The 20,194-nt window shown below is 43.7% G+C and overlaps 1 protein-coding gene across 6 annotated transcripts in view; it reads left to right on the top strand.

Annotated features, from left to right (window-relative positions):
* nlgn2a (neuroligin 2a) overlaps positions 1–20,194 on the top strand; it is a 191,985-nt gene that overhangs the window by 2,522 nt on the left and 169,269 nt on the right. For 3 of the 6 annotated variants that reach the window (XM_044340570.1, XM_044340572.1, XM_044340566.1), the window contains one exon: positions 104–11,060. The exons of 1 other annotated variant lie outside the window; for it this stretch is intronic. The gene's annotated coding sequence lies outside the window, so the exon portion shown is untranslated. The remainder of the gene's footprint in view (positions 1–103; positions 11,061–20,194) is intronic. 2 more of the 6 variants (XM_044340569.1, XM_044340567.1) reach the window with 2 other exon arrangements.

The following is a 20,194-nucleotide window of genomic DNA, read 5'->3' as shown; positions in this document are numbered from 1 at the left end:
GCAACATGTATACCAGTCACATCGTGGCATCATCCTCGGGGCTTCTGCAGCTCAGGTCATCCATCTCATTCACTTTACCTTGCTTATTCCTTCTGTCTTCCAGCTCCATCGGCCTGTTTTCACACCCCTAATGAGTCCCCTTCTGAATGCTTGTTTTTCAACAACAGCACTTGAATATCCACAGCACTGCACTGATGGATGTGTGGACGTCGGAAGCTAAATTCAAAGCTGGGACTAAGGGAGAAAGGGATGGATGTTTATGTCCATAAGTTCAACATAATGAGACTTTTAATATTCTAACCAGGCAATTGTTGGTTAAAGGAGTGATCAGAAGATCCCTCTCAGCCCTGAGTCCATCAGGAGGAGTGTCGCCTGGCTAGGATATTTGGAGATATCTGATATGGAAGGAGGAGTGCAATTTATTGGAGATCAAGCCTTGCTGTCTAGCATCCTTGTGGACAAGCAGAAATTGCGAAGAGGAATGTAGATGGCAGTGTCAAGGCTTCTACAATCAGCTATTCTTTGGAGGAAAAAAGAGCAAAGAGGAACAGAAAAAAACCATTGCAACAACTGTACAGCTTTTATGATACATACATACATACATACATACATACATACATACATACACATATATATATTTCTGGGCTCATTACTCATGTTTCTGGTGAGAAGTTGAAGATGGCAGGAAGCAGGAAGTCAAACCGAAGAGGAGATATTTGATATTTTATTTTTACTTTCTTAAAAGGTAATACTGGGACTTTTATGAGAAATGTCTTCACACATCAGTGAATTAGCTCCATCGGTGACTGGCAGGTCCCTCATTTAATGCTGCTCTGCTCAACCACTGTAATAGAGACTAAGATTAAGCACTTTTTTTTTTTTTTTTACATTTCTACACCTCCATCCATCTAGTTCATTTTAATGTATGATCATATTTCTCTCTGGCACAATATTTTGTATTTTTGTCTTTGTTTTCATTTTCTAAACACTCACCATAAAATGAGTACACCCACAGTCTGCCTTAACTATAAACTTAATCTCTATGCAGCTTTCATAGTAAGGATATTCTTTATTGCTATTATCTAGAACTGCAAAAAAAGACTTAATTGCCTTTTGCTAAGTTTGGCACAAGAAACAAAGATTTTGCAAGTAATATTTTCAGAGATGTACTTATTTTTGAGGAAACTGAATTTTGAGAATAATTTATTAAAACAGAAGAAAAGTAATTATATGTTACTACAAATACCTGGGGAGGCATGCATTAACAATTTCAAGTTGTTGAGCAATCAAAGAAATTCTTAGATTTGTATCCAGTTTCACTGATATGCACTTTATGAAGTAGCTTGATGTTGAACCACTATGTTTGGTAAAACAATTGAAAACTGCCTACATGCATTTAGATCTGGACCAATAGTTCTCAAACGTCTTCTGTCACATCCCTTTCAGAAGTAGAAGACATGCAACCCCATTCTCCATGTAAACCATTTGAAAGGGTTAGTTAAACCAATTTACAAAAGGCATATTTTGCTACTTAGCTCCAGTGGTATCTAACCATGCAGATAGTTTTGGTTTCTTTTCTCCAAAACTTGAGGTTACCATATGTAGAAATTATCCCTGAATGTCCAAAGCCCAGGCTTTAAACTGCTCAGCAATTTGTTTGTGATGTTTTTTCTACCTTGACGTTACGTATGCCAATAAATGGCCATCCGTTCCATGGCCTTGGTTGGTAAGGTTGCTTGCTAAGGTTTTTCCATTTGCTGTTTGCATCGTCGACACTCATATTTCGGATGACATTTTGGCTCGAACATGCACGGTTGTATCTGAGAAGGCGACATTTCAAGTAAAGAACAAGAAAAAGTAGTTAAACCCGACTGCTACTGTTTGTTTCATGGCTTGTCAACGTAGTTTCTGGAGCCAGTGGAAGACTCCTGAGGGGCAGCTTCCAAGAGTGAAGTAAAGTGAAGTTTTTTCACTAAAATCAGCTTCCTGCTGCTGCTGGTAATGGGGTTAATGAGATCAGAGTTCTGGGCTTTAAAACCAAAACAATGAGCTAAAAAATGATAAATCCCTGTATAGCTAATGCGGAACTGCAGAGTTGGGTAATAACTCTCGGTGGATCTGTAACTCTGAGCGAAACCTTTAACATTACACAGTCATTTAGCTATTGTTCAGATAAAAATAGTGATAAGTGCAGCTTTAAACTTCACTTCCACTCTGCATCTTTTATTTTCATACCTGCTCCCCTTGCAATACCTCTAGCACCCACAGGGGGAGCCTGCCTCACAGTTTGAGAACCACAGGTCTAGATAAGTTCTGTACATATTTCCTTACACCTACACACCTTTTAATGTGAAGAAGCTACTGCTTGATCCATGCTTGTCCCTTGAATCCACTAAGTAATCTGTCAGCAAAGATACTTCATCTCTAATCTGCTTTAGTATCCGCATTTTGCTCTCTTGTACAAACCACATTTAGTATTATGTTTAGTAGTCTCCATTTGTTTAATCCTTATCTAGATCCCATTTTCTGCTGCTGCAAGAAGCCCAGTTTCCCCATGGGGACCATTAAGGTTTCATCTAATCATCTAGTCTAATAATGCTGAAAAATTAAAGTGTTCTGCACATCGCGAGCAAACTATTGCTTTAAAGTGAATGTCATCCATCTGGAACAATGATGTTGCTTGTGATAGAGTTGTTGAGATGTCTGTCATTTGGATACTCTTCCCAGAGGAGCTGCTTTCATTATGTTGATTTAGCTCTACTCCTTATGCTGTCTCTCCTTTTACAAACGCTTTGCTCACAAGGCAGCAAGCTGCAATGACAGCAAAAGAAATGTGAACAGTGGATGAATTAAATATATCAGAAACAATTACTGTCAGCAAAATGTCAGACTAGGATAAGCCTGCCTAATAAACTGTAAAATTATGTCTCATCCTGTTTATTGTTCCTGATGGAGTGTGCACGTGGACATAGAAACACACACAGACCCTTAAGCATGTTGGACAGCCGAACTCACACACACTCCAGTGTTTGTGCTGATGCTTGTGTGTGTGTGAGACAATGATAGAGCATAATGCAATTTGTTGGCTTTACAAATGGTTCAGGTTTATTACAACTTGGGTTTAATTGTTACAGTCATTGTATCAGCAGTGGCTTAATCCATCATTACCTATTACTCATTGAGAATTACTTATTCATTATTCAACAGCAAAAGTATTTTTTTGTATTTAGTAATTTTACTCATTACATTACTTGAGTTAGTCAGCCCAGCTCCATCAAAGGTACGTTTTAAATAACATGGAAGAGAAAACAAAGGTCAAAATTAAAATTATAACACAAACTTTCCATTGTGAATATCCATTACAGGATACAGACAGACTTCCTGGTTCAGCTTTGACCTGTACTTGCCGTGGATGTCCATACATAGTTTTCCTGCGAAACTCTGGCTCAACCATCGGCTTGTTTACAACCTGTGTGGATGTCCTTCAACTTGTATTTCTTGTCCCATTGCACTTCAGCGTAGCAATGTTACTGTTTTGTCAGATTTTATTACCGAGTACAATGTTATCATAGCCAATAAAAAGTTGTTACAACCCTAAGTTGTAATAAACTGGAACGATCAACTGTAATTTTGGAAGCTTATCCTTTTAATAGTCAGTGCGTGATATTTTTGCAAAAATCAAATGTCTTCATTAGAATAGAAGCTAACAAGGAAGCAAATGAGTTTGATTTCCTCAAGAGGAAAATTGCTGTTGTTAAATTTAAAGCTTTAGAGTGAGAGTCAGGTCAGAGTCCGGTTAAGGCAATAAAATGGAAAGATCAGCTTTATCTATACATGAATTGCTAGATGGGATGTGTGTGCGTGCGTGTGTGTGTATGTGTGAGCCTGATATTTGACATCACCCATCACCACTAAAACAAGTAGAGGGCTCCATACTTATATCAAATAGGTAAATTTTCCCTTTATGTGAGTTTACTATCTCCTTACCATAAATAATACATCAGTCTTTCGCTCCTCTCTCAGCAGGCTTCCATATACACACACACAAAAACTCGCACGCACACGCCACACAGGCAAAGGCGCAAGTACAGACACGGCATACGAACCTATTAATGTTAATCACGACTACATGTGCATATATGATCACAAGGCCATAAACTCAAAGTTTCCAGGGCATAGGAAGTCATAAAAAATGCAAAGTCACACTGTGCAGGTCTCTTTCTCTCTTTCATACCTCAGTGTGGCAGCCTGCATCAATGGGACATGTGGTGCCGCAATTAGCACTGGCTGATTCTTGGATGTGGAGACTACGCCAGTGCTCAGATGGGTACAATTAAAAGCAGATGCCACTCCAGCTAATGGGGTGTGTATGTGTATGTGTGTGTGTGGCGGCGTGATCCTGAGTTATATAGACAGAGAGGGGGGGTGGCATATGATGGGAACCAATGCGAGTGGAGCTACTTTAGCACTAATCTAGAAGGCACCCTGCTGCTACAGATCAGAGAAAAGGGATACAATCCCCGACCCCAAGGGACCAGAGGCTTGCTGAGGAGCAGAGGTATAGGAAAACGGGGGGGGGGGGGGGGCAGAGGAGTGTAGACTAACATAGTTAACCATGCGAAGCAGAGAAGCTGTGAGCCTGGGAAATGGAAGGCAGGTGAGGGCAGGTAAAGAAACCTCCACCAGGTCATCGACTTGCTGAGGTGAGAGTGAAGAAGAAGGGGGAGAGGAATGGGGTGAAAGAACAGGCTTATTGCAACAAGGGAGCAGATGTAAAATAGGAAGCGAACATGGAGAAGTCGATGGGAACTACTGTGAGTCCACTGGGAGAGATTTGTTGAGAGATGAGCTGGGGGGGGGGGAGGGGGGAATGGGGGTGAGCAGTTGTGGTCTATAAGCCCTGATGTCTATAAGGAGATGTTATTGGTCTGAACAATCAATCACTGCTTCTTTTTTGGCCGTGTAATTTTGCACATTGGTTTGATGCATACTGCAGATTAGTTTTCCTTTAGCTCTCACTTAACCTTGAATTGATAAATTAGCATCGTCAGTCCACAAAACATTAAGGCTTACATCCCTCCCACTGTGTCCACACCACAGCAAAAATGAGAAAAAGCACCTTTTTAATTAATCACTTTTAAATCACCTAAAACATTGCATTGTATTTTTAACCATTAAGTATCCTCTGTGCCTGTCGTCCCTTGTAATGTGGATGAGGAAAACACACATACATTTTTTGCAACTTGTAGGCAGTGTGATATAATATGGCAATAATAATATATAATAATATGGCAAATGTGCTTTCAGACAAGTGACAGTGTGACATCCAGCAGATACAGAGCAGCATTAGCATTCGTTTCGAGTCGTGTTGTGTCCACCTGATGAATGTTGAGTCCAATATTCACTCCCTGTTTAGCTCTGATTTGCTGTCCAATAACTCCCAAAGGGACAAATTGGTCTCTTTAGCTGCCAAATATGCTCCACTATGTTACCAGGTCATTGCTAACTTTATCTATGTGATGCTGGGCAAGAAGTGTACTTTGGGTTCATCTAACTTTTTTGCCAAAGTGGGGTTGATTATAGCTGTGACACTGAACCAAAACAGAACAGTTGTGACCAAAACATGAGCAGAAAGACTCTTAAAGACCACGTAGAGCTGAGGGGAACTACAGAGTAGCATGATATTTCTATGTGGGATCATTCCTACTAGCGACACCTTTCACATTACACATAGTCATTTGACCTATTGTTTATATAAAAATATTGATTAGTGCAGTTTTGAAGTGGATGAATTTGAAAATGCCAGTCTTGCCCCTTAGAGTGAATAGAGTGAAGGGATCCTCCAACTTCCTTTTTGGTGTACTATAACAACTGAGGAAATAATGCTAGCCTTGGTTAGCAAGTAGCATTAAAGACCCTTAATCTCAGTCGTCAGACACAGAAGGATATCAATGACACTGTATGTATATTATATATTGTATATAGTGCATGATCAGTTAAATGGTACAAAGTGGCAACTACCATAGCTAAAAGCAGAAGCCAACAGTGAAGTACCTTAAAGTGCAATGCCACCAACAGCTGCTAGATTGCCTTTAATCGACTCCCATTCAAAAAGCATCAACTTCTCTCTAGAAATACTAAGTCAATTCATTTTTTTTCAACAAGTCATCATAGTCGCAATGGCTAAATTCAGGCCCTCTATTGAGTGTGTTGGTCGTCATTCTGGAAATTATTGCTCCGCTAATAATATTTGAAGACTTATAGTAGCTTTGATGTCTATCAGGTGGGTGCTGACTGACCCTGAGTGATGTCACACCTTGCTACATCCATCTTTATGTACAATCTATGAACTGAGCACATAACAAGAAACTGCAGATTGAGCCAGAAGTATGCTTTCCCCTGCTGATAGCAAGAGGACCATTCTGTTGTTTGCCATTCAATCAAAAGATTTGATTCTGACTGTTGTTTTATCTTTTCTCTTCATCAGTGTGAAACAAATTCCAAGGTCACAGTATGGCTAGGGTCACACCTTGCAGTGTCAAACTGAAAAACATGTTTACCACTGCGTGCCATTAGCGCTCCATTGAACAACATAATGTGTAAGCTATCATTCTGTCTGTCTGACTCATACAGCACGCTGTTTGTAGCTGCTTGTGAATTCACCCCACAAAAACAAACAATGTTCCAATAAATAACACTGTGCCTGAACATAAATCCAACCTTACAGTGATAAGTGTGTGTGTGTGAGAAACGATGCCAGGAGGTAAAGAGTCAGATGGGAGGAGGGCATAAGGTTGGAGAAGCACTAGCTACTGACCTGGAGGGCAGATCCCTTGTGGCGGGCAGAGAGGTAGAAAGAGAGATGAGAAAAAGAGAAGGGAGAACAAATCTGAAGCTACATGGAAGTCAAGAAAGATTACTAGTGATAGAGTTAGAAGTGAAGCAGGGGAAATCAGTGTAAGGAAATCAGACAGGGTGTGATGTGTAAGAGGTTTAAAGGTGCAAGGATGAGAACTTAGAGGACAAGGTAAGGGCACGGAGGAGGGTAAGACAGACTGAGAGAGGTGAGATTTTCAGGTTCCAGTGTCATACGAGAGGGAGCAGCTCAAGGATAATCATTGCTGCAGGAACAGGAGGCCAATGAGCACATTTCACTGAAAGTGTGTTTGTGCTATGTGGTTCTTCTTCCTCTCCTGGCACGCTAACGTCCAACTGTGCTAAAGCCCAGTCTCTTTTCCCCTGAAACAGCTTTGTGAATTAAAAGCTCCTGGCATTCGCTAGCTGGAGTTTGTTTTCGGCTATTTGGAATGACATTTGTGCAGGCCTTTTCTCCCACTTAGGAATAATAGTCTGTAATTATGCGTATTATGCGTGCACAGGTGAGTGTGTGTAAGATCAATGCAAGCCGTTTTTTTCCCCTTAAACTGCACCAAAGACCCGCATTCCAATACTACAGTCTTTTGAATGAGTCATAAATGAACAAATAATTGTCTCTCTTTGATAGGCTATTTTAATCTCCGTGACAGTCCAGGCTCTCACATTCTGCAAACACAGAGGGGATTTGTGGGCATGCTCAATAGGTCAGGTTGCAGGAAGGTAAATTAGGCAGAGAGAAAATGGGCTTTCTGCATGCTCTGGGTGCCTCAGACAGAAAGGTTAATGGCTTTATGAGATTGCAATGACATATAATTGCAAACACCTCAGAGCAAACAAATTATTTGATTGTAATATGGCTGAATGTAGCAGTTGTTGCAGCCGGTTGTTAATGGAATATTAAATCCACACGCATGTATATGTGATAGTGGCTTACAGCTGTGTGGACATGAGTTTTGTAAGTGCTTGTATGTTTGCATTTATGTGACAGTGTACTCATTTGTGTCTGTACATATGTCTCAACACATTACTTTCCCTTGCGGCTGTTCTGTTGCAACTCTTTTACAGCTGTTTTTCTTAGGAAGAGAGAGACAGAAAAAGAGCCTGAGGCAGGTATCTGTAGGGGCCTTGGACCCCGGGGCCACATCAAAGGGCCTGTTGAGTGGTCACTTGTGCGTATATGACTGCGCTAATCTAGCACAACCCCCTATGGGCTGGAGGAATAAGAGCATATACATTGCGGAGGAATTCTCCACAGACCAGCGGCTCTCCCTGAGGCTCCATAGTGGCAAACTGACCTCTAACATAACATACATCACGGCTGGGAGCGTGTGTGTGTGTGTGTGTGTGTGTAGGGAGGGATAGTGTGTTTTTGTCTGTGTTAAAGGAGAGCAAAGGGGACTGTGTGTGTCTTGTCTTGATACATGTGTTTGCTACCGTGTATTGATGTAGTCCATCAGTGGCACACCACAAGGAGTTGTGTGAAACAACAGCATTGTGGTGTGTGTGTGTGTGTGTGCACGTGTGAATGTGTGTATCTCAGAGTGGGCTCAGCTGTCAAGTCTCCCTGTTGGGCCATTACCTCTGATGCTTGGCTGGGGTCTATCAAGTGTAGGACATCTACGTCACCCCTGCACGTACAGACACACACACATACACACACATATATACACACACACAGGCCGTCTACTTCCTCACCTTGGTCTGATGGGATATCACTGAGGGAATGTACATCCACCACCAAAGACAATTTGTCTTGATAGCCAAGATCGTAGCCCCATAGCAGTCTCTCCCTTGCTCTTTCTCTGCCTCCTCTTTGTCCCTGGGGTAGCTGGAGTTATCTGACGGTAAAAAGCAGGACGGGCTGACATGATGTTTGGGCTGATCGACGACAGCCTGGCTCTCCACATGAGTGGAGAAGCGGCCTGTTTCCCTGCCTGGGGTTTATATGAGGAAGTGAATGAACACTGGCACATAGATGTTAAAGCAGTAAATCTTCTCTAAAATGAGATCTGGATGCTGCCTGGGAGCACATGGACATCATTTGGATATTGCTGGGGGTGGCACTCATTATACTTCAGCTTAAGTGACTGCAGATAGTGGCACAAAAGCAAGAAAAGATGGAGCAAAATTCTAAGTCTTTTTTTTTTTTTTTTTCTTTTTCCGAGGGGCTTTTATCCTGTGATCTGGGTATTCCTGGCAGGTGTCAGCCCACCAACTGTGGATACATGGCTCTGCAGTCAGGACAGTGACTGAGGCAGATGTTTCGCTGTGTTATGACCCCGGTAATAAAACAGACATGCGGCTGTGCTGCATCCAGAGGAGCAGGTGCTGCCACCACACAGCCATTACCATCTGCATTGATGAGATCAGGGACTGAGCCATGCTGGATGTTAGATGGTTATTATCCCTTAAAGTAAAACATAAAATAAATAAATGTGCAAGCTGGTAATGTCAGCAACTCACCCCCCAAAAAGCAGTATTATATTCCAAAAGGGACTTGTAGTGCTGATTAGTTAGCTCATATCCTAAACTTATTGTATATTATATCATTTTTATCATCTGTGGTATCACTATGAAATTCCTTTAATGCCCCATTTGGCACTCAAAATACTGCTGTTATATTTACCCCTCAATGATTAACATGGTTAGCCTACTATGGGGATTAATTGGGCAGAGATAGTACATATACCCTGTGCTGCACTTGGATAAACCATGATGGAGGGAAGCGAGTGAGGTTAGGATGGATGGAGGGATTCTTAAGTTGGTTGGGTGAACGGGAGGTGGAGGGAAAGCTGCAAGGTGGAGGGATGGATGAGGGGAGTTTGGACTTATGATCTTACTGCACTTTATACTAGATCACTGAACTCCATGCACTTTATCAATGCTTGCACTTTATCACTGTTTGCACTTTATTGCTTATTTCTGTTTATACCAAATATATTTCCTGATGTTGTAAATTTTTGATTGTGAAATCCAATAAAAAGAAAAAAAAGAAAAGAAAAAAATGGGCTAGTATCCCTTTAACGTCCTCTGACGTCATGCTGATGCAGATCTGCCCGGCTGGATGCGAGCGGAGGAGAGGAGAGGGATGCCGAAAAAAAAAATGAAACTCCTCAGCACTAATTTTTCACATCCCTCTGAGAGCATAGAGGGCAACTTTATAATAATTAACGCATATTTTCACCGCTGAATGAACGTGAGAATGCTGTCAACGCGACATATTTTGTAAAAGAAAAACGAGCATATTGAGGTCAGAGGAAAGCGTTGCCGGGGCGACCAGCTTGCTGGGGAGGACACTGCGGCGCGCGTCACACGACGAGGACGAGCGTGCGTGCGTGCCTGCGCGGACGCGCACGCTGAGGCGGTCACGGCATCCACACAGCAGCAGCAGCAGCGGCAGCAGCATCCTCTCACAAGGCTACCGGAGGACCGCGCAGTGCATGTCCGTCGTTACCGAGACGAGCCGAGGCTTGCACCGTGACTTGAACCGGTGCTCGGCGGTGTCGGAGCTCTCCTTCCGGGGATTTATTGAGGATTTATCGACGACCACACAGAAAAACGCTTAAAAACTGAGTAGCCGCGACCATTGGTCAACACAGGTGACACTTGTCGGCTGTCAAATCCGCCGAGTCCCCGCAGACACGTCCGGGTTATTTGGGGGTTATTTAGTCGTTTCGGGGCCTCGATAAAAACAGACACGCTTCCCGAGGCAAAGCGAACTGTCAGCCGAGAAATTAATTAATTTATTGCCGTGCTGGAGAAGACTGAGCTGAGCCGAGTCGAGCCGAGCCTGGCTGCTCGGATGGGGAATCATACTATATCCTGCTGTATGCGGTGTGTAATGCAGTAGAGCAGCTTTATTTGTGGTGTTCAGCCTCCACTGTGATTGTCTCCAGTCATGAAGTCCTACCTGCCGGCCCGGTTGGATTGAACGAGGTAGTGCTGTCAGGGGGGGATTTTTGAAGGTGTAATTTTTTTTAAATTATTGTTTTTTTTTTATTCAGCTCATGTTTTCTTTTTAGAAAAAAAAACAAACACTTTTTGCTTGCTTGACATTTACCACTGCTCCAGGAAGGTTTTGGGAAGAGGACGAGGAGGAGGAGGAGGAGGACAAAACCTCGGGAAAAAAAAACATCAGTGGGAATCTGGCAGCCCACCAGCACCCGTGGATCACAAATTAACAGGTAGGCTGAGGTTTACATGGTCAGTGCTAATTTCTACTGAGATGATTCTCACTAACAAAATCCTAGTTAGACATGCCAAATTAGAGTATAATTATATATATTTATATATATAATTTCATCTTAATTTGCATTAAATTTCCATTTTCAATTGTATGTGTGGGTTCAAGGGGTTTTGATACCTACATTAGAAAAAAAGAGGATCAAAATCAGCAAATTGGGACTAAATGTGTTTTTTCTGTATAAATATTTCATAATTTCAATTATCTGTTGCCTACATGTAGTCTCTAAAATACACATTTAAAAAATCATACAGATGAATGTTGTCAACAGCACAGTGATGAAAGCATTCCCAGTTTTCCAAAACATGTCTTGAATGAATATTCATCTTGCACAATTTCTGTCCGTTCAGTAGTGATTTTGCAGCATATTTCTGTATGTTGTACGTGTGTGTATTTGCTGTGTGGTTGTGTCAAACCTGTTGTGGATGATTCGTGCCTCATGCAGGTGAAGTGCTCTTTCTTAACAGTGGGGATGCATCCTCCTCTGTACCATTAATGAGGACCTGGACTCAGAGCTCCTCTGCTGGAATGAGAGAAACAGAGGCAGCTATTCAGGCAGGCTGAGCTCATTTCTCTGTCTTGTCCTCGTACATGCAGGATTTGTATCTTGTTAATCAAAGTGCTTTGCTGAGATCGAATCAATGCTAGTTCAGTCGCTGCACATATGGCCGTCGTCGTGCATATGTCTTGTCTTGTCTTGTGTATTGTGTAGGAACACGAGAGAAATGAGAGGAAGGGGAAATTTTGCTCGTAAACTAGTTTGTCTTGCAGACCGATGATTGAAATGATGCACACACACATATACACAAATGTCCTCCTTCAAGAGTGAAACCATCCCTCAACTTAATATGAGCTTCTTGTCAGTGGGTCTTTATACTCAAAAGACCCAGGAAACGCCATGGCCATGAGAACATATTCCCCTAAATGCTCTTCTCCACACACACACACACACACAAATAGATGCACATACACAGCACGAAGAATGGGGCGCATTTATATGCTGTGGCTGGTGTTGTGGGGCATTCGGATCAGCAGGGCCCTGCTAGATGATAGAATTCAGCAGGGACAAGAAGACCTCTGTTCTTATCTGCGACGACGAGAAGGGGAAGGCAGCTCCGCTCAGCTCAGCTCTCTCCTTGGTTTAGGCAGCTAGCCTGCCCTATATAGCAGAGAGGGACTTCTACTCTGTGGGGAGAAAGCATTTTAATGGAGGCGAGGGGAAAAATGTGCGACTATCCTCGCGCTAAATAGATGTTGTCACAGAGGAGTTGTTATTTATCCGGATGGCGGCTGGCTGGAAACTTTGAAGACCTGTGGAGATGTTAAAGGGGGATAAAGTGCCACCTTTATCCCCCTGCTAATGCAGTGTGAAGAGTGATTGCAGGCATTTGTGTGTGTGAGAGAGAAATATGTGCACAGTGAAAGGGAGAAAAAAAAAATGAAAGAGAGAGAGGGGGAGAGAGACTGTATAGTATTTCTGCAGCAGTGCTACACAGCGCTGCTATTCTGTCTGTTCATCCGCTGTCAGTTACTGATTACAAAAACGCTAAAGACAGGCGGCCTTGACGAAGATGCCCGCGCACGTCTCCTCATGTGTGCGAGCATCTTGAATGTGTCCTAACCGAATGCACGCAGGGGCCCCAGAAAACATCGCTCAATGCCATCCATCCCGGGCAAGGTGCAGCAAAGCTGGAGGCAGATGGGGCTGAAACGTTCAAAGCGTGCCGCCTGATAGATTGATGGTTCCTAGCGCGGGTCGCTAAGCAGTCAACAGATGCAGGCTTGTGTTTTGACAGGGTAGGTTGGAATGGTCATCACACACACAAATTATTCTCCTTTGCAAAATCCTTTAGAAGGCTGTTAACTGCTGCTAATTTTATACCTCCCTATCTTTTACTGTTGATAAGTCAGTGACAGTGGGCCCCCTGAGTGGGTTAGGATGTTTTCTTAGTGTGGAAATGACAGCAGTTGCTACTAATTTTAGGTGAGAGATGTCATCTGTCTAGTTTAAAAAAAAAAAAAAAACTTCAGGATTATGGCAACTGACAGGTTGACTGGAGAACAGGAGAATCTCCTGATGAACGCTGGTGAAATGAAATGTTTGTTAAGCAAAGACGAAATGAATTAGTAAAGCCAAGGCTGGCTGAACACACAAGTCCTCAGGGAGGCGCTGTTGTTTATGTCTCCCTTCTGTTAAAGAAAGGAACTATTTGTTTCAGCCAACTTTGAAGATGCACAAATGTTTTTTTTTTTTTTTTCTTCTCACGGCTGCTGGCAGATTTTGATGTCCCCAACGGCAGGAATTTGTCACTTACATTTCAGCTAACTTCCTGCTAGGGTTTCCAATGTGACAGATTCTACAGTTCTACACCTGACTTCATAACTGACAAATTGTGGAAACGATTTGTTAAGGTGCGAGCGTGGTAGACGGATACATAATTCAGTGAAAGTAACAGAGACATGTGTCTCACTGGAAATACTGGACAATCTGAGTTGAAGTGTGTCTTGTTGTTGTGACTTTATCTTGGTCCACTGGTACACTACTGGACTGGAGAGACTTTTGAAGGTTGTTGACACCACTACTGATGAAAAAATAAATCTGATTCAATGGAAAAGCTCTACAATTAATGCTTTTTTTCCCTTAAGCTCCAGTCTCTCCATGTAAGTGTCTCCTACATGTGTTTGGTGTCATGTGTAGGCTATCACCCTCTACCCAAATGAAACTAAATCAACTTTTAGACTACTTCCCTCCTCTACTAAGACAGTATGCTTTTGTAAGACTGTATACACTCAGCATGGCTTCTTTATCGCCTTTATTCCTCATTCATGTATTCATTTGTTTCTCCTCTCCATCCGTTCGTGGCCGACCCATTCATTTGATTCAAAGGGAGCCTGGCTGTTTTTTTTTTTGCGAGGAGTGTGTGTCGTTGCTATGGCAGCATCTTTTTGGAAGGATAAGCCCTGCGAAGATCAGCGTTTTAAACCTGGGGCTTGTGTTTTGTTTTGGGCCTGTTCGTATGTGTGCTCCAGCATTTTCTCTGTGTATATTAAGGATGCAAAATTAATCAAAAAAAACCACTGGCATCACCATATTGACTGCTGCGATGTCCAAAATGCTGGGGGGTGCATTTTTTTTCTTTGTGATAAAGCCCAATAAACAATGTTCTCTGGTGCTTTGCAGAATCCAGACATGAAATCGTTATGACCAAATATTTTATTATATTTAAAATGAGCAAAGCTAAGCATTAGCATGTCTTAATTACTTCAGTTTTTGCAGCTGGGAATGACGATGCCTTGCATATGTTGCAGGTTTATTGTTTCATTTAGTGATATGGACTCCAAGAGTGTGCAGATGCATGCTATTGATCAGACAGTTATCTTTCAGTTATTGAAAAAATAAAGATCTAAGATTATAGTATATTCTTGATATTCTTCCAAGACAAGTTGCTCCGTCTTCTTCCCCACTCAGCATGTCAGTGTGTCTGTTATGTTGCAGTGCTCTTGTGCTGGTCTCCCACAGACCCCCCCCCCTCTCACAGTGGCCCATCTCTCTCCTTTCTCCGAGCCTGTTGAATCAGATCTCTAGGGTGCAGGATGGAGTCGAGGGGTTAGAGCCATCGCTTGTCTCAGCTCCATCCTTCCCCTCTCTTTTCTCTCTGCTTCCGCTTTTTCTGTATCTTGCGATATTTTTTTTTTTTGCTATTTTGTTTGTCCCTTCTCATTATTTCTTGCTCCCTGTCTTTCCCCTCACACATTCTCTCCAAACATCTCTCCTTCCTTCCCCACCCTTAGTCTTCAAACCCTGATGTCGTCCGTCTACCTGCGGCGAACAGCTCCCGTCGTGTCCCCGGTGGGCTCATTAAGGTTAGATCAAGGTTGAACACTCTCTGACACATTTTGATCGACAAAACCTGATGTTGGCTTCCCGAGCGTCCAGCCAACAGCAGCAGCAGCAACCTTCACATCACCACCCCTCCCACCCTCCGCCAGAACCAGGCTGACCACCAGCCAAGATCAATGAACATTTACTCCTCTTTTCTTAAAAGAGATAAAAGCCAAAGGAAGACAAAGAGATAGAGAGAAACCACCCAGAACATCCATCAGCCAGCTCTGAACTGCTAGCTCCCCTCTAAAGTTTGACAGAGCAGGAGGTTGGATATAGGCACACATCCCCTCTTACAATAGAAAACCTGCAAAGAGTAAAACGACTATTGAGTGTTTTTTCAACAAGTAATTTCTTTCATAATAGAGGTGCAAGGCTACAATGGGATTTCATGCCTCTGTGTTGCAGAGTCGAGCCCTGAATAGAAAGCGTGATACAGATTTGATGGAATCAACAGAACTGGAGTCAGCAACAGCTGGGATTAAATACATCCTGCTTTCCGGCCAATCAGATTGACTGACAGTTGGAATCCATGTCGCTCTAAGCAGTGCAGCTCATCCCTCTGGTGAACTGGGTGACTCCCTGTATTTCTCTGGTGCATCCATGGGAATTCTACCTGTGTGCTTCTTTTTTTTTTTTTTTGCCCTTAATACCCCTTTGCAATCCTTTTCATAGTCCAGGGATTTCATACACAAATCTCACAACAACAGAACTTTGGAGATTAATGTGTTTATGAAAAAAATTTTTTTTTTTTGGTCCCCCCCTGTATTATTCATTTCAGTCTCGTACGTCTCTCACACACACACCGTACACCCCATCGATGAGGACATGGAGATATCGAGTGAGTTATGGTATCGACAGCGTCTCAAGGTCAAGAGTAGCCACATCCTTGCAGACATCCCGTAGCAAACCCTCAGCATCGCAAACAAGCTCTGGGTCAACGAGACTGGAAACAGGCAGGTATGCGCGCCGATATAGCTGCCCTCTTACCCCCAGACACATACAGAGAGAGAGAGAGGAGAGAATGCTCTCTGCAAGTCAAGTGACCACGGATGTCACAAGGAATCGGAAAAAGAGAGGAGGAAGCGAGCCGAAGAGCAAACTGGAGGGTGTTTTTTTGGAAAAGGAGTATACAGTACAACAGGGAGAGAGAGAGAGAGAGAGAGAAGGAGAGGAATGCCACATTACAACACCACCGTCTCTATTTTGCACTCCTAACATCTGCTATATGCTACCTCTTCCCTGCTGTTAGTATGGGCTGACACACCACCACACATATTAGTATGAGCTGTCAGCTGAAGCCCTAACAACTAGCTAGAGAAAGACCAGTTGAATGGTAATGCTGGAAAAAAAAAAAAAAGAAAGCAGCAGCAGTAGCGGCTGTGTTGGCCAACATGCTGAAGTGTTATCACTGTGGCAGCACTGTATAATGATGAGGGTTGTTATGAAACACACATTTTTTCTCTCTCTCTTGCTTTGGCACACACACACACACACTGAGCACCAGTCTCTAGTCAGTCGACCGTAATGAGTCTCCGTGGCGGCATAGCCAGCGACTGTCCCGTGGAAAAAGGCTAGGCCATTATCCGTTTGATGTTCATCTGTTGACTTAAGCGACGACGGGTCGCGGTGGTTGGGTTTTAGGCACGGCCAGAGCTGCCGGCTAATGGCAACACTCGAGGATGCAGAGATACCGCCGGCTACTGTCGATCTCCCAGAGGTTGCTGCCGCTGTTCAGAGTTCTGCCTCGAGGAGCACTGGATGAGCTGTTTTCAGCAATATACTCACTCGCCTTCTCTACTGTCAAGACATCTTATATATAAGGTGTGGATGCATGCCGCGCGCAGTTTCACGTCACCTCCTCAACCTTACCTTTAAAAGCGGGCCTCAACCTCCTTTCCCCCCCCGAACAAACCAAGCATTTCAAGTACTTCCGTATGCCGTCTAGCTCCGGTTGATGCATTGTTAGGCTGCTGGGCTGTAGCTGTCGTGATGGCGGCCGCTAATGAAAAGAATAAGCCTGTTCTTACATAGTAAATTAGGATGTCTCTTTCTTGCGTGTGTGTGTGTGTGTGTGAGTGTGTGTGTGTGTGTGCGTATGCTGGTTAGGGACGAAAGCAGAGGCCCGACAGTGATGAATGAGCACCAGAATGGTAGTGTTACACTTTCACGCTCGATGATGCCAAGCAGGCAATGATCGTCGTTGTTATTGTCACAATCAGCAAAGAAAACACTAATCCTCAGGATGAACAGGAACACACACACACACACACACACACACACACATATGAACAGACACACAACGGTGGAAAGGTTCTGCCTCTGTGCACACGCTAAAGAGCAAACGCCTCTAAACCTTCGGCACGCCTTTCTCCTTTGATTTGTTTTAACTAAAGGCGCTCTCTTGTTGTTTTCTTTCAATATTTAAGGATGTGGCCCGTGTATCCTCTATTCCTCATAGAAAACAATTTGTGTTGGTTGAATCATTCATCTGCGGCTCTTCACACTGTCTCTCAAGGCTGAAGCAATTCCTCCGCTGACAAATGGCAGCAGAGGAAGAGGCGCTAAATTCCAATCTGTGTGGATCACTCCTGGGCCAAACACCGCAGCATGAGCAGATTTCCGTGGACTATAGCCGCACAGGTAGCAGCTCACAGCACCAGGAACATAAATGTCAGTGTTCTGACTCGTACTGAACTTTATTGAGTGTGCACTTATCTGCTACCCTTAGGCTACAGTATCTTGGTGAAAATGACTCATCTTCCCTGTGCAGTGCCCTTCATAAGTCCCCTCTGACTCGCTCGAATGTACCTGGTGTTAGAAAAGGTGTAAGAAAGACGGGGAAAAAAAGTGTTAAGAACAGGGGTGCAGATTTTATGGTTTCGGATTCAAGGATTTAAGGAGCAAGAAGGTTCAAATTATGGATGTAAAAGATTAGAAATGCAAGTATAGGGAGCATGGACTATAAGGGTAAAAGGGACAGGAATGTAGGTGGTATGCAAAGAGGGGAACAGTTCACCATTAGCGGAAGAAAGATAGGGTCTTGTCAACTTAATTAGCCAGGGTAAGGGAGTGTAACCTTGATCACACGCTAGTGGCTAACGGCTAATGAGTGGTGAGATTGCTTCGCTGGGATATCTGTCGGCGTGTATCGTTTTTAGACGGCGGGAATGAGGTGGGATCAGGTACGGGGGTGTTGCTGCAAAGACGAAGACACGGGAAGAAAGCAAGCGGAGCTCCCCTGGTGCCCACATGAAACGAGCTCTTTCCATTTGGGTTTAAACTCCAGGGGCTTGGAAATAAGAAGGGGGAATAGGAGAAGGGGGCGGCGATAGAGAAGGCTGCAAGTCAGCAGGATTTCACTGGCCCTGTTTCTTTCTGCCTGTTTCTCTCTCTCCTTTTGTGTGGAATAAACACATTTCAAAGGATGAGCTCTATCCCTCTCACTGGAGAACGTGCTTCACATTCTGGAATACAGAACAGCCGCAAGGGTTGTGTGTGTGTGTGTGTGTGTGTTGTGTAAGTACAGTTGACGGGTATGTGTGTGCATGACGCTCGTATTCCTCCTATCGAGATTTTGTTGACAAGTAAATATCTGAAGTGATTTTCCAAAGGTCTCTGAAAGGCTGCTCCATAGATTGCGCTCTTGACATCTTATTTTGCTCGACTTTGACAAATCTGAAGAGGTGGAGTTGTATTGATTCTGTAGGTGAGCCAATAGTTCAAAATCATCAGCGGCGTGAAGAAATTCCCATCAGAGAAGTATTGGATGGATCCAGTCAATTAAGTAAAGCAAACAAGAGGATTTAACTCCCAGAGTAGACTCCATGTCCTCCAGATCTTAAGTAGTCAAAATCTGTCTACTTCTTCTGTTGTCACCCTCCTAACCTCCATCCATCTGCCCTTCCATCCCGCCCCCCCTATCTCCATTGCCACTGGCGACTCATTCCAGCCCCTGCCCTCTCCATTTTCTCCTCTCTCCACTTAATTAACCCATTGATCAGGACGCACATAAATTAGCCCTCTGGAGAGGCCCTCATAGAGCACTCTCCCCCCTTGTCTCACACCCCTCACCCAAAGCCGTTCTTTCATTCGCCACAATGTTACAAACAAGGTCCCCGGGCCACCTTAAGCTGCAGTTGTGTCATCGTCTGAAGCCAAATGGATTTTTCAAAATTTCGGTCGATTCAGCTGCTCGTAGATTTACAACAGGGTCGCGAAAGCTGGAGAGAGTTGAAAGTGGAATTAAGGAGAAGGGAGTTGGTCGAGGGGGGGGGGGGCACTCGACCAATGAGCACTTGCACAACCCCTCAATTCATTAGACTCACATAGCTCAACCTTTTCATGGTACCCCTCTTGTGTCTGCAAATGTTTCCCCCTTCCTTCCTCTCTCTCTCTCTCTCTCTCTGTTGCTCTCCGCCTGACCTGAGCAGGGTGCCGGGTGCCTGCTCAGAGATTTGCCCAATTAGGAGGATCTCAGAGATCATTATTGAGGAAGGCCTCTGTAACACCCCCTCCCTCAACATCCTCTCGCCTATTTATTCCATTTCCGTCCTGCCTCTTCACTCTTTCTCCTGTTTACATCGCTTGTACCCTCTTAACAAGTTCCGCCCTCTCATCATTCTCCGCCACAACATCTTTCATTGTTTGTCTTTTCCATTTAGCCCACTCACTTCTATCATTATAACATACCTTCCTTCTTACACGTTTCTCCCTTTACAGTATGTACTCCTACTTTATCTTGACTGTCATCCTCACGCTAACCCTTGCTACTCTCCCTCCGCATCCTCACCCTTCCTTAGGTTGGTAATGTTTCATCTGTGCCTCGCCCCATGGTGCGTCACACCCTTTGCCCTCTTGTCTAGTTTTCACTCCGGCCTAACAGAGTGTTTAGTGCTAAATGGATCTGAACCAGGAACATGTGTTAGTTATAGTCCTGCTCAGGGTGGGTGGATGGTTTGATTTAAAGACCTTTTCTCACCGGTACATGATTCATTAATATATCTAGAGGTCTCCTGCCAGGGCCACAGCCAGGGATGGAAATTTTCACTGAGCCAGAAGCTATGTGTGCAGAATGCTTTGGCAAACTGCAGAGGGGGATATATACAGCATATATAGTGCTATGAAGCTCACACAGGGTAGAGCCTGTGTGGCATAGAGGAAATATACGGCTCTGCTGGGTGCTTCATCAA

Source organism: Thunnus albacares, chromosome 22, assembly GCF_914725855.1.
Source record: "Thunnus albacares chromosome 22, fThuAlb1.1, whole genome shotgun sequence".
NCBI classification, from domain to species: domain Eukaryota; kingdom Metazoa; phylum Chordata; class Actinopteri; order Scombriformes; family Scombridae; genus Thunnus; species Thunnus albacares.
Note: the sequence above shows the minus strand (reverse complement) of the source record. Positions and strands in the feature narration are given on the sequence as shown.